Consider the following 14,606-nt stretch of genomic DNA (forward strand, 5'->3'; position numbering starts at 1 on the left):
GAAGTGGGGGGGAAGAGAGAGTAGGCGAATGGGCAGAGCTTGCTTTTAATGGGCTTTAGCGCATGCATACAGAGGCTTACACGGCCACGCAGTGAATGCATGAAGATTACTTAGTGATGTATGGCGGTCGGCCCCTGGGCTGACTAAGTATTTGCTTGAATACTGACAACACCTGTGTGGCCGTAAGACCCTGAGTCTGGCTAGGTATTCGTCCGAGAACCGACAAGCGAGCATAAGGCCTGAATGCTAACATTCCTCCCCTTTTGTTTATTAGAAAGAGGAGGAGTTAGAAAGAGGTAGCAGGTGAGGCGGGATGAGGCACCAAGTTCTCGAGACTGCTTCTTGCCCACCTGGGGGCATCAGAATCTTGGGGGAGCCTGAGAAAACTGGGGTGCTGGCCGTGTTCTGGAGTAGCTGGTTGCCTCACTACTGTCCAGGCTCTGTGCCTGGACATCCAGCACCATTTGGACCCGGTGCTGTTCGAAGTGGATCCAAGTTGACTCCCTGGAACTTACAAGAATTCTTTGAGTTTGCAGAAAGATAAGTTTTAGACAGATCAAAAACAAAAACAAACCCAAAACCAAAGGGAATTTAAAATCCTGAGCTTGTGGTTATGATAACATAATGGTATAGTTTAGTGGGGACTCACCAATCCTGAGGGCTCACTGGAACAGAAGAGAGTGGCGTGGACCCCAGTGAGCATCCAGTGAGCACCCAGTGAGCAGAGCACCTTCTCTTCTGAGGGACAAACAAGCCCCTAGGTCTCCCCACACTCCCATACCAGGCAGGGCCTTGGGTAACCCTAGGCTTCTATTCAGTCAAGGCGGAAGGAGTGAAGAAAGTACAGGAGATAAAATGAACTCACATTTAAGTCACCTTTGTCCAGATATATATATACACATAGCATTGTCTTAAATGGCCTTGCCTTTCAGTGTGATTCTGGGAGGACTGTTTTCTTTTTATCAGGTTAGTTTGCCTTTTAAACAACTTTAGGGGTGGTTTTTTTTTTTGTTGTTGTTTTGTTTTGTTTTGTTTGTTTGTTTGTTTTGAGACAAGGTTTCTTTGTGTAGCTCTGGCAAAAAAAATTATTAATTTATTTATGTGTCCGTATGCCAAAAGACTTTAGGTATTTTTTTCTTTCTTCCTTCCTTTCATTTTTCCTTCCTTCTTCCCTCCCTCCCTCCTTCCTCTTTCCTTCATCTTCCTTTTTGATTTTTTCTTTTTTTTTAACTTTATTTTATTTATTTAGTATACAGTGTTCTGCCTACAGGCCAGCAAAGGGCACCAGATCTTATTACGGATGGTTGTGAACCACCATGTGGTTGCTGGGAATTGAACTCAGAACCTCTGGAAGAGCAATCAGTGCTCTTAACCGCTGAGCCATCTCTCCAGCCCTTGATGTTTTGTTTTGTTTTGTTTTGTTTTGTTTCAGAGAAGATTGGTCTGTATAGCCCTGGCTGTCCTGGAACACGCTTTGTACACCAGGCTGGCCTCGAACTCACAGAGATCCTGCCTCTGCCTTCCAAATGCTGGAATTACAGGTGTGAACCACCACACCCAGCTGGGTGTCCTTTTCTGTCAGTCTCTGCCTGTTCCTTTTTGGTGGAGAAGACCTCAGGTTGGGTTTTCTCAGTTGAATTGAAAGCCAGCAAGTCCCAGTAACCCTCCTGTCTCCATCACCTGTCCCCTTATGTAGGTACCAAGACAAGAATGCCAGTTCTCACGATCACGGGGAAAGTGTTCTCAGCCTCTGAGTCTCTGGTTGTGAGACAAGGTCTTGTGTGTGGGAATCACACTCAGGACTTTGTGCCCACTGAGCTAGCTACATCCAGCCTTTGTAGCATCGTTTTTAGAAAGTTGGGGTGGAGACTGTTCTGTTCTGTAACTCCTGGGGTGCTCTGAAGCTGACCTAGGCTGAGTCTGTATTCCCAAGTTCCATGAGGTTGTGACACAGCAAATGTGTTCAGAGAAGTTATTGCGGTCAGAGCAAGGGTGGGAATAGGAGCCAACAACCTGGTCCAGTCTACCAGATTTAGCAGACCACTTTTTAAACAGTCCTGTAGAGGGCGCAGTTTCCTTATCCCTAAGTGTCCACATGTCGTTTGTTCTGAAGACATCCTAAGGAATATTCAAAACCCTGAGTACAGTGTTGGAAGCAAGGGATCAGGAAGCCCGAAAGGGCAGCACGGAGGAATCTGAAGCGGGGAGATGGTCTGCAAGTTTGAGGCTAACTGGTCTACATGGTACATTCCAGGCCGTGCAAGGCTACACAGTAAGACCCTGTTGAAGAAATGGCGAGGCGGGGAGGTGAAGGAGAAGGGGGAGGAGAAAGAAAACAGGAGCATCGTCAACCTTGAGGAACTCCTAGCCCACCTGAGCAAAAACTCAGGACGAAAGGACTTAGTCTAAATATTGAGACGTCTGCAAGTGGATAGGATCAGGCGCTGGCTGCACAGCTAGGAGGAGCTTCGGAATACAGGAGTCTAGCTCTGCAGCATCCCTAAGGAAGCTGTCACAAGCCGAGTTGACGCTAAGAACGGATTTGTCGCATAAGATATTTGGGGAGGAGCTATGACAAGACAAGCAGAGACAGAAAGCGGCGAGGGTTTGAGACGTCTCTTTGCTGCTATTTGTTTGGCTAGTTGGTTGGTTCTGAGGGGACACTGTCTCAGGTAGTCCAGACTGGCTGGAACTCACTATGCAGCCAAGAGACCTTCAACTCCTGTTTCCATACCTTAATCTCCAATGTTAAGGTGTACCAAGTATGAGTGTCTACACTAAGGCGCCTGCTTTTCATTTAAACCCAAATTATTTTAATTACTCACTATAAAATGGCTAATATTATGGGACTGTCATCTTTTTATCTTTTATTGAAAACAGATTTTTAAAACAATGTATTTTGGTTGTTTCCCCCTCCAGCCACTCCTCCCAGATCTTCCCCACCTCCCACCCACCCAAATTCACACTCCTTTTTGCGCTCTCCCACTAGGAAACAAACAGGCATCTAAAAAGAAGAAAAAGTAAAAGAAAAAAAAGGGAAAAAGAAGATAAAATAAAAGCAAACAAACTAGAATAGGACAAAACAGATAAAAGAACAGAAAAGAAAGAGTCAAAAAACAAAACAAAACAAAGCAAAAAAATTGCAGAAAACACATATAGATACAGAGACACACATTTGTGCACAAGAAAATCCCACAAAACCCACAAAATTGGAAACAATAATAGATAAGCAAAAAACCTATGGCAGAAAAACCCAGACAAAGCATTATGGGACTAAAAAAAACCCTCCAAAAATACCACTGAATTTGTATTCTGTTGGCTGTCTATTGCTAGGCGTGGGGCTTGCTGTAAGTGTAGTTTGTATACCCAGTGAGACTATCTGTTACCCCTTTAAAAAGGTATGTTGGAATAGTGCAATAGCTTCTTAATTTACTTATCGTTAAGGCTAGATGATAATCCCTGTGAATCAGAAGTTAAAATTAGAAAGAGGTATGCACAGAAAACTCTTAAAAATACCTCTCTAAATACCTGGTTTCCCTTCCTGTGAACAACCAGTGCCACGACGCTCTTTCAGTCTATCCAAAAAGGGTTCCATTCATTTACAAAGAGATAGGTATAGCTGCCATGGAAGGCCAAGTTCAAGGCCAGATTGAACTACATAGTAAGTTCATAATCAGCCTGGATTGCACAGTGAGACACTGTGTTAGAGACAGGATTGCACAGGTGGGCAGAATTTGAAGCTGGATTGTCTGACTCCTTTAGCCACCAGACTGCACAGCTGCTACCTGAAATGTTTCTGCGTTCTTTTTTATGGCTGTATAGTATCCAATTAAATGGTTACCCTGTAATATACTTGCCTCACTCCTATTAGTGAACATTTATGGCACTTTTCTTTCTTTCTTTCTTTCTTTCTTTCTTTCTTTCTTTCTTTCTTCTCTTTTCTTTCCTTCTTTTTTGGTTTTTAGAGACAGAATTTCTCTGTGTAACCCTGAAACCCTGGTTGGCCTCGAACTCAGATATCTGCCTGTGTCACTGGGATTAAAGGCATGTGCCACTACCACCCCCATTTGTGATATTTCTAACCTAATGTTACACACATGTGTGTGCGTGCTCACGCGCACACGTACAAATGCAGTTAGTAGCTGGGTGTGGTGGTAATCCCAGCACTTGGGAAATGGAGACAGAAGGCCAGCCCTCGGACTATGAGGTCAGCTTGGGTTATTTGAGACCCTGTATCGTACCAGAACACAACATAAGAAAACTTCAAGGGCTGGAGAGATGGCTCAGGGGTTAAGAGCATTGCCTGCTCTTCCAAAGGTCCTGAGTTCAAATCCCAGCAACCGCATGGTGGCTCACAACCATCTGTAATGGGGTCTGGTGCCCTCTTCTGGTCTGCAGGCATACACACAGACAGAATATTGTATACATAATAAATAAATAAATATTTAAAAAAAACTTCAGACAAAAAAATTGTAATGAGTAAGTGTGTTTATATGTCATTTTGAATGTTTATCTGTGGGATACATTTATTATTATCATTTAAGACAAATTTTAGAATTGAAATTATTGAGAAAAATTTTAAAAGGTTTGTTTTATGTTTTATTTGTGTGTGTATTTGTGTACTTTTGTGTGTTTATATGCGTATGTGTGTGCAGGTGCTCACAGCCAGAAGAGGCTGCTGGATTCCCTGGAGCTGGAGTTGTAGGCTATTGTAAGTCACCCAACAAAGGCATTGGGAAGCAAACACTGGTCCTCTACAAGAGCCATTTCCCCAGCTCCTCAACGTAAGTCCCTGGAGCCACATGAGTGGCCAGGCACCTCCCCCTGAAGACCTTCAACTACCAGGTTCCACCCTCAGAACACTCTAACTGACTTAACAGCTGCAGACCCTGTTCCCACTCTACAGAATTAAAAAACAAATGTCTGGACTTGAAATCCTACCAATTTCTGCCCTGGAAAGCTTCACTCTGAAAAGTTCCTCTTCCCTCACCCCCAAGAAACTCTACATAAGCCCTGCCTTCTGATCAGTTCTCTGCTGTTTCTTGCCCCAGCAGAAGCGGCCATCTTCCTGTTTTTTTTTGTTTTTTGTTTTTTTTTTTCCCCTCCCAATACATTTCTTGGGTGAGGTTAGTCGTGCCCTGTATGTAATGTTGCAGCTCTGAAGGGAAAAGGTATCCTGGTAGTTGGAAGCCAGGTAATACCTGTAAGTGTTACAGCTTTGAAGGGAAAGATATCCTAACAGAAGTGTTACAGTTCTGTTCCGATGGGAACAGTTTCCCCAGCAAAGTGTTACTGTTTTTGCTCTGGGAAAGGGTTCCCTAATGCAAGTGTAACAACTTTGCTCCAGCAGGGGCCGGTCTCCTTAGCTAGGTTGTTACAGATCTGCTCAGAAGATGTGTTATAGCTCTGCCCAACTTCCCCAGAGTGTCCCCGCTCTGATCCAGCAAGACAAAATGTTACAGCTCTGCTCTTCCCCAGTGAAAGTTACTGAAGCTCCGCTCCACTCTGCAAAAGAAAATCATTACAATAAACCTCACTCAAGAGGTTTACTGGGAGGGAGGAATCCAGGAGAGTGGCTGCCAGGGTGGAAAAAGGTAGCCCCAGACTGAACAGTACAGGGCTTATATAGGGTTTCTTACTGGCAGGACTTTCCAGGGTGAAGATTTCCAGTGTGGAGATTGGTAGAATCTCAATTCCTGAGTTTAGTAACAGCTCAGAGATTGGTTGGGTTTCATGCTCAGGGACTGGTTGGTTTTCATGTTCAGGGATTGGTTAGATTTCAAGTCCTGAGTTGGTTAGGGGTAGAGTGTGTTTTCCTTGGCTCTTGGGGCTAGAGTGTTCTTTCACTGGCTCTCTTTACCCTACAGTGTCGTGTGACTTTGTGGTATTCCTTGACTCCCAACTGCCAGGATACCATTCCATCCGAGCTGAGCTGTAATGCTTACACTCAAGACAAATGTTAATAGGGACTGTAGAATTGCCAACCCCCTGCCTCTTCAATTTATCCTTACATCCATGACCAATGAGAACCCCCACTGGGATCCTTGCTGTGGATTTACTTAGCAGTGTAGCACTCAGTGGCTAGTGTTGGTCTTGTGAAGGAGACCGAGAACATACTGTTCTTAAGAACCTTCTGGACCAGACAGACTGAAGTGAGACACAATGGACCACTGTGCAACCTTTATTTAATGAGTAAAGCAAACAAGCCATTGGCTTGAAGAAGCCAGTATACAATAAGGAGACTCATTAGGTTTCTAATCATGTGCTGGCTTAGGTTGTATGTTTTGTGAGTGTAAAGCTAGGTAAATAAGCTGAGTGTGATGGTCCTGTGTTGTAGTCTAAGCTTCTGCAGAAGTTGGTGGCTAAGGATTGCTTGAACCAAAGAGAACAGGACAGAAAACTTTAAAAAATAAAATAAAAATTTCCATCAGTTGTCATGTATTGATGCCTGTCATGAACAAGAAGGTAAATGCACGTAGTTAGCATAATAAGTAATATTTTATTATGCTGAGGGTCATTACACTGGGTCTCCTACTCTAAATTCCTAACTGCTGTCCTAAGCAGATCTTCCCGAGGCTGAAGATCTTAGCTGAAGGTCAGGTTCAGTCTCTACCAGGAGTCTCTGATTCTAGGGTGAGAATTCTGGGGGAGACTCCCCAGCCACAGGGCTGATCAAGGTGGTGTCTCTCCAGATATGCTAAGCATAGCGTTGCTCTTGGTCTCTGCTTATATACTGTCCAGTGGATGCCATGGGTTCTAGGACTGTGTCTGGTTATCTTTTTTTTTATTTTTTTTATTTATTTTTATTTTTTCTGTTTCTTGTGTCTGGTTATCTTGAGTGAGCAATGCCACTGAGTTCTGGTAATCAGGTGCAGCATTGGGTGTAATGGTGCCCCTGGCTAGGCTACTTTTATTTGACTAAAGGGCATTTTTTTTTCACTGTGTTCATTACAATACCTCAAGATGAAGAAGAAGCCCAATGCTACTGCTGCTGCAGTTCCTCCTCCTCCTCCTCCTCCTTCTCTTCCTCCTCTTCCTTCTCTTCCTCCTCCTCCTTCTCTTCCTCCTCCTCCTTCTCTTCCTCCTCCTCCTCTTCCTCCTCCTCCTCTTCCTCCTCCTCCTCCTCCTCCTTCTTCTCCTTCTCCTTCTTCTTTAGTATTTTTTCTTTTTTTGGTTTTTCATGACAATTTTGTTTTGTTTTGTTTTGTGTTTTGAGACAGGGTTTCTCTGTGGCTTTGGAGCCTGTACTGGAACTAGTTCTTGTAGAGCAGGCTGGTCTTGAATTCAGAGATCCTCCTGCCTCTGCCTCCTGAGTGCTGGAATTGAAGGCATTTGCCACCACTGCCCAACTGTCAAATGCTTCTTAGGCTATGCCTATTCCCCAACATATCCAGAGGGGAGTAGAAAGACTTGGTTGTAGCAAAAGGCTAAGGAATTTCAATCTCTCTCTTTCTCCTTTGTGTGTGTGTCTGTCTGTCTGTCTGTCTGTCTGTCTGTCTAACTATGTAGCAGCTTACTTCAAATTCATGATCTTCCTGCTTCAACCTCCAGGATAAAGAAAGAAGTCTAAAGACTCCAGACTACTTGGTAAAGTTGAAACATGTACAGTGGCCACTAAATGATACAGGCATAAGGCTAGGAAGTTAGTTCAGCTGGAGAAATTATTGTTAAGAACATATGTTTAAAAAAGCAAAAACAAACAACAACAACAATAGCAAACAAAGCCAGGCTCTTGTGATCCCAGAGCTGAAGAGTGGAGACAGGTAGAACCCTACGACTTGCTGGCCAGCTAGCCCAGCCTGCTTGGCAAGCTCCAGGTCCATGATAGATGTTGTCTTTAAAAAAAGGTGGGTGGTGCCCAACAAGGGATACTCAAGAAGGACTCCTGGCTCCTACACACATGTTTGTAGAGAAACCACACACACACACACAAACACACACACACACACACACACATAAACACATACACACATACATACAGGCACACATAAACACATACACACACAAATACACACAATGTACTTTAGTTCTTGAAAATTTTGTATATGTTGCTTACTGAGGTCTGTCGTTCACACAAAGTGACTTCACCTACTCAAGTGCAAGTGTTATTGAATTCCTACTGTGTGTGAAACATGCTATGTCAAGATGAGTGAGACACACAAACAGACAGCATGAAGTCACCCCAAAGAGGAAGGAATATCAGCAGCTAAGCTTCACAGAGCTGTGCGCCATTGTCAAGTATTGTCCTATCTGGGAGGAGCATTGTCAAGTGTCCATTGCTAGGCAAGCTAAGATTTGTTCCTGTTTAGAATGATTCACTGAGAAATTAGGACAACATGAGGAGAAGGGTCTAACTCTTTAACTCTTAAAAAATATTTATTTAAAAGATTTATTTACTTATTTTATGTATATGAGTGTTCTATCTGCCTGCATGCCTTTATGCCAGGAGAAACATCAGATCCTACTACAGATGGTTGTGAGCCACCATGTGTGTTGTGGGAGTAACTTCCGCTGCCTCAACCAATAGTCGCTGAAATACGAGCTCACAGCGCAAGCTCCCTTTGAAGTTCCAGCACCACAGAAATCCTTAGGCCTCTGCACACACATCCACAACTGCACGCAATAAATAAATATACTTTTTAAAGAGTTAAAAATAAAAAAAATAAAAAAACTTTCCCAGAAGTTCTAGAACTTGCCAGTGTGCCCACACCTTACCTATGAGGGAGAGCATGTGATGTGCTCAGCTGGATGGATTGTGCCATCAGTAAAGGATGCCAGAGGAAAAAATGATCCTGGGGAGCTGTTCGGCACTGTTTGCCTAATTGTGCATTATAGACTGTTGTGTCCTAAAAAAAAAAAAAGAGGGATAATTGGATTATGGGATAATAGCTTTGTACTTGTGAGTTATTGTTTTTAGACAAATATATTGGTATTGATTCTTATATATTGATACAAACTTAAATTATGTTGACTATTTTATGCATGCATGCTTCTACCTCTGTTTAAAACATTTTTATGCATTGACATATATATATTGTATTGATATATGTATATTTTACCATATTGCATTGTACACTTCTACCTCTGATTAAGATACTTATATATTGTTTATGTATTGATATATATATTTACCATATTGCAATGTATACTTGCACATTGCTTATATTTGGAGGTCATATTGTCCCCATTTATTGCACAGTTGTTTACTATTTCAGTCTTTAAGTTAGATAGATATTGAGAATAATATAGATCAATAGTCATCTAAGTTTGTCATTTATAATTAGACTAATCAGGTTCTTTAGATACATAGACATTATATTCAGTATAGATAGATAGTCTTCAACCTCTTCAAAGATCTGTAGAAAATGGCCTTTAATCTAACTCAGAGTTCTGTGGTAGGGAGACACAATCGCTCCTGGCAACACTGATCTATTCCCGAGAGAATGTTGAGCACCAAAGACACTCCACCTGGAGCCTTTCTTCTTGGCAGAACTGGCCTTTGGGTAAAGAAATGCCCATACCTCAACTATTGACAGAGTTACAGAGTATCCGTAAATGGATAAAACAGGACTGTCATATCCTGCCAAGACAGGATAAGATAGTTTTGAAAAGTTCCTTGCCTTTGAAAATGGTATGTCAGTTACGTTAGGCCTTAGCCAAAGTTGGTTGCTTCAACGCTGCAAACGTGATTTTGGGTGTTTGCCCAGGTAGCCAGTTGTCTATGTGATTTGTTACATGTTCTGGAAGTTTGATTGCACTTCCTAATTACTCAGGTAACATTATTTCCCTTCTCAGATCTTTGATGGGATTGAAGATTATATAAACGTAGTTACTTACCTTTCATGAGGTGGCCAAGTTATTTCTTATACAAGACTTAAGCTAGTTAGAATAGGATATTTGTATTTATTGTATATAATTATGTAGGTTTGTACTTACTGTATATAATTTCGTAGTAGGCTTAGAACTCTCTTACTTAAACAAAAGGGGGAGGTGTTGTGGGAGTAACTTCCGCTGCCTCAACCAATAGTCGCTGAAATACGAGCCCACAGTGCAGCGGGGAGCGACTTCCGCTCCGTCAGCCAATAGCTGCTGAAATACCAGTCCACTGGGGCGTGGTATATTTCTCTTTTAAAAAGAGAAGCAGATCCGGATCAGGCTCTCTTGGTTCCGGCTCTTGGTTCCGGTGCTTGCTCCCGGCTCCTGCTCCAGGCTCCTGCTCCCGGCTCCTGCTCCAGCAACTAGGCTCCCTTTCTGACGGTTTATGGTGTATGTAAGTTTTACCCCCCAAAATAAATAACCCCTTAAAACATAACTGGTGTGAGATTGATTCGCCGATAATTCATGTGGTTGCTGCGAATTGAACTCAGGACCTCTGGAAGAGTAGCCAGTGCTCTTAACTGCTGTGCCATTTCTCCAGTCCAACCCTTTAATTATTTTTTTAGGATTTATTTATTTTGTGTACAATATTCTCAGTATTCTGTCTGCATGTACGCCAGAAGAGGGCACCAGATCTCATTACAGATGGTTTTGAGGAGCCATATGGTTGCTGGGAATTGAACTCAGGACCTTTGGAAGAGCAGGCAGTGCTCTTAACCGCTGAGCCATCTCTCCAGCCTTTAATTCTTATATGGAAATAAAAACATTTCAAAATCGCCAGGCTACCATCTGCGTGTTCTTTTAAAAAAATATTTATTTTTATTTATATGAATGTTTTGCCTCCGTGTGTGTTCATGGACACCACATGTGCGTACATGCCCTCTAAGGGCAAAAAAAAAATGCAATTGGATCCCCTAGAACTGGAGTTATAGATGGTTGTGAGACACCATGTAAGTTCTGGGTCCTCTGAAAGAGCAACAAGTGCTCTTAACTGCTGAGCTATCTTCCAGGCCCAGCTGTTTACCAACAGATAGAGATTAGAATATCCTTGGTAGGACAGGTTTTTCAGTCAGTGGAAATGACTCTTCTCAGGAGATTTGACTCACACCCTAAAGATCAAATCTATGCTGGTAGCTGGAAAGCCATAATGGCAAGATAAGCTGCTTTTAGTTTGTTTCCTCTTCATTCCCTTTCTTACTGTCCCTAATTAAAGAAAGTATATGTGCTAGGTAAGGCTAGATGTACAGAACCAGTAGGACTGTAAAGGGGATCTATTATATTGCAAAGAGAATTTACTAGAAAAGCTTACAGCCGTTATGGGCCCTGTAGTCCAGTAATGGCTGTCTGCATGCTGGAGACACAAAGAATCTCGTGGCTGCTCAGTCCAAGGAGCTGGATGCCTTAGCAGTCCCAATGTGGTGCTGAAGGCCTGGAAGATTCTTGGGGAGCCACAGGTCCAGGCTGGAGCCTGATATCCATGCAGGGTAACAACAGTTGCAGCAATGAGGGTTGGCACAGTCTCCATTGGGAATCAAGATAGGCAAGGGATATTTTCTGCGCGTTTGTGTCTGGGTCACCTGCTGGGAGGCCAACCTACTCCTTTGGAATGTCTTCTTCCCCCCTAGTCAAGCTTTCCTGGAAATGCCCTCAGAGACCTGCCCATAGGTGTGTCTTTTGTTCATTCCAGAACCACTGAGTTGACAATCAAGATAATTCAGCCTGGCTGGATAGGTGGCTCAGGAATTAGGAGCATTTGCTCTTGACCTGAATTTGGTTCTTAGTACCAACACTGGGTATCTTTTTTTTTAAAAAAATATTTATTTATTTATTATGTATACAATATTCTGTGTGTATGTCTGCAGACCAGAAGAGGGCACCAGACTTCATTACAGATGGTTGTGAGCCACCATGTGGTTGTTGGGAATTGAACTCAGGACCTTTGGAAGAGCAGGCAATGCTCTTAACCACTGAGCCTTCTCTCCAGCCCAACACTGGGTATCTTATAACTGCCTATAACTCCAGCCCCAGGGAATATGAGACATCCCCGCATGGGCACCCACACATGATTATACACACACACACACACACACACACACACACACACATGCACGCACGCATGCGCGCGCACACACACACACACACACACACACGCACAAATAAATACTTAAAAATACCAATGTTTATCAGTGAGTGAAAACTGACTCTAGAAGCAAGTATGAGTCTATGCCTGGTGCTGTAACAGAATACCTTACAGTTGATAATTTATAGTTAGGAAATTGCTTCTCACTGTTCTGGAGGCTAGGAAGTGCAGAACAAGGCGTCAATAGTTTCCAAATTGGGAGGGGTGATCCTGTTCTTGCTGAGTCCTCTCTTGGGAGAAGGCTAGCCACACCCCTCTGATCTCTCTTATAAGGACATTCCCTCAAGACTTAATCACCTCCTCCAAGCCCCATTTCTTTTTTTCTCATCTGCATTTACCTTTTAAAGCAGAATCTGATTGAGAGCTATATTTCACAGACCTTACTGAGTAACAAGACCTAGGGAAGCTTAGAATTTTGTTCTCGATACTTTGAAAAACAAATCACATGGAGAATTCCTCCGTTGTTTTAGCTTGTGTGCTTACTTTTAAGACTAGCACCTGCAGAGCTAACTATAGGGGATGAAAATTTTTAAGATGAAAATGAAGCCATCTTTTTTTTCCTTTTAAGTATAAAGCTATATCTCAGAAAATTCCAAGTGACAAATTATTTGGTCTAATAAGGAATCCAGCTTGACAGCTAAACACTTCAGACCACGAAGTTAATAGGTTACATTACATCTTACAATAAATGTTCTTCCAACCTATTGAACCAAACCGATAGTATCACAGAATCACACAGGAAGAAAGAAACTTTCTCTTCTTCATTTTCATGCCACACGGATGTTTTAAATGTTAACAAAAATAGACAAAAATCCTGGGAAATATACTATCAGAAGACGTGAAAGTAAGCATCAAACATAGAGTTCTGGTGAAGCTTAGTCTACTTCTTCCATGCGTGATGTGTCATCAACTCCTCCCAGGGGTGGCATTTCTTCAGTTACAGCAGCACTGGCGTCATCCACAGCAGGACCATCCTCATCAATACCTCGACCAAGCTTGATCATCCTGTAGATCCTGTTAGCATGTGTATGGTGATCCTCTAGGCTGAAGCTGGAAAACAGGAGTGCAGTTTCTTTCTTTTTATTTTATTTTATGTGCATTGGTGGTTTTCCTGCATGTATGTCTGTGAGTGTCAGATCTTGGAATTACAGACAGTTGTGAGCTGCCATGTGGGTGCTGGGAATTGAACCCGGGGTTCTCTAGAAGAGCAGTGAGTGCTCTTAACCACTGAGCCATCTCTTCAGCCCCAGGAGTGAAGTTTCAAAGAAGCAGCTGGAGATAAACCCTCCTCACTCCATTATTGAAACCCTCCGGCAAAAGGCAGAGGCTGACAAGAACAACAAATCTGTGGAGGATCTGGTTATCTTGCGTGTGAAGCTGCACTCCAAGCCCCATTTCTTAACAATATCACATGAGGTTATGTTCTAACATATGAAGTGAAGAGGGGAAGGGAAGGGACACATCCAGAGAATGGCAAACCAGCTGGCTTTTAGGTATTTAAAAACTCAGATTTGCTGGCTTTAATTCCTGGGAAGTGTGTAGATCAGAGCCAGTGTCAAGTTTTCAGAATCATATTATATTACAACTGGGCTTGCCATCAGCTGATATTAAAGATAAGGGTAGCCGGGCGGTGGTGGCACACGCCTTTAATCCCAGCACTCGGGAGGCAGAGGCAGGTGGGATCTCTGAGTTCGAGGCCAGCCTGGTCTACAAGAGCTAGTTCCAGGACAGGCCCCAAAGCTACAGAGAAACCCTGTCTTGAAAAATAAAAAAAAATAAAGATAAGGGTATTAAAGTAATGTTTTAATGAACGATGGCCTGAAGGGAGGGACATTTGCTAGGTAAATTTCTATCAAAAGCCAGTATTTCTGCTCATGAATTGGGCCAGATGCTGAAAACAAAAGCAACAGAATCTGTCTGGCAAATTCTCACAGCTGAACCGAGGGGTCCCTTGACTTCTTCTTCCTGGGAACCAACCTGGAAGAAATCAGTTAATCTTTTGCTAGTTTTTGAGATGGTCTTATTTATAGCCCAGGTTGATATGACACTTCCTAAGTAGTCCGAGTCCAAATTCATAATCTTCTTGTCTGGCTTCCCAGGTGTTGCGATGACAGGTGTGCACGGCCATCCCCACTTCGTCACCTATATTTTATTTCGGAGAGCTCTGGGAAGAAGTAGTACTCAGCTGGGATTAAAAAAGGAAAAGGAAAAAAAAAATCCCAAACCTATTGTTTAGAACAATGCACAGCAAGGTGCCGAACACTTGAAAATTTAACTGCTAATGTTTATTGGCTCGTCCCAGTAGATGGAAGTCTAAGGAACTGCAGTCTTCTGTCTCACGCAGTATCAAGTGCCCAAAAGGTGGAATTTAAACGGTGTGTATGTGTGCGTTTTATTTACAATCTTGGCGTAAAATGAGAAATTTGTCGATAACTTGGGAGACTATATAACTCCTAATGGCTTTTGATAGCTTACCGGTTAGAAACAAAGCAAGGGACAAAAGTTTGAATTTGGCAAAACATTTTATGGTCTCTCCAGTCTACCATTTAGTTCCTGTTTGTTCTATCTAAAGTCTGAACGTCGTCCATGT

The sequence above is a fragment of the Myodes glareolus genome, chromosome 15 (genome assembly GCF_982192425.1).
Source record: "Myodes glareolus chromosome 15, mMyoGla1.1, whole genome shotgun sequence".
In the NCBI taxonomy this organism is placed as follows: Eukaryota; Metazoa; Chordata; class Mammalia; order Rodentia; family Cricetidae; genus Myodes; species Myodes glareolus.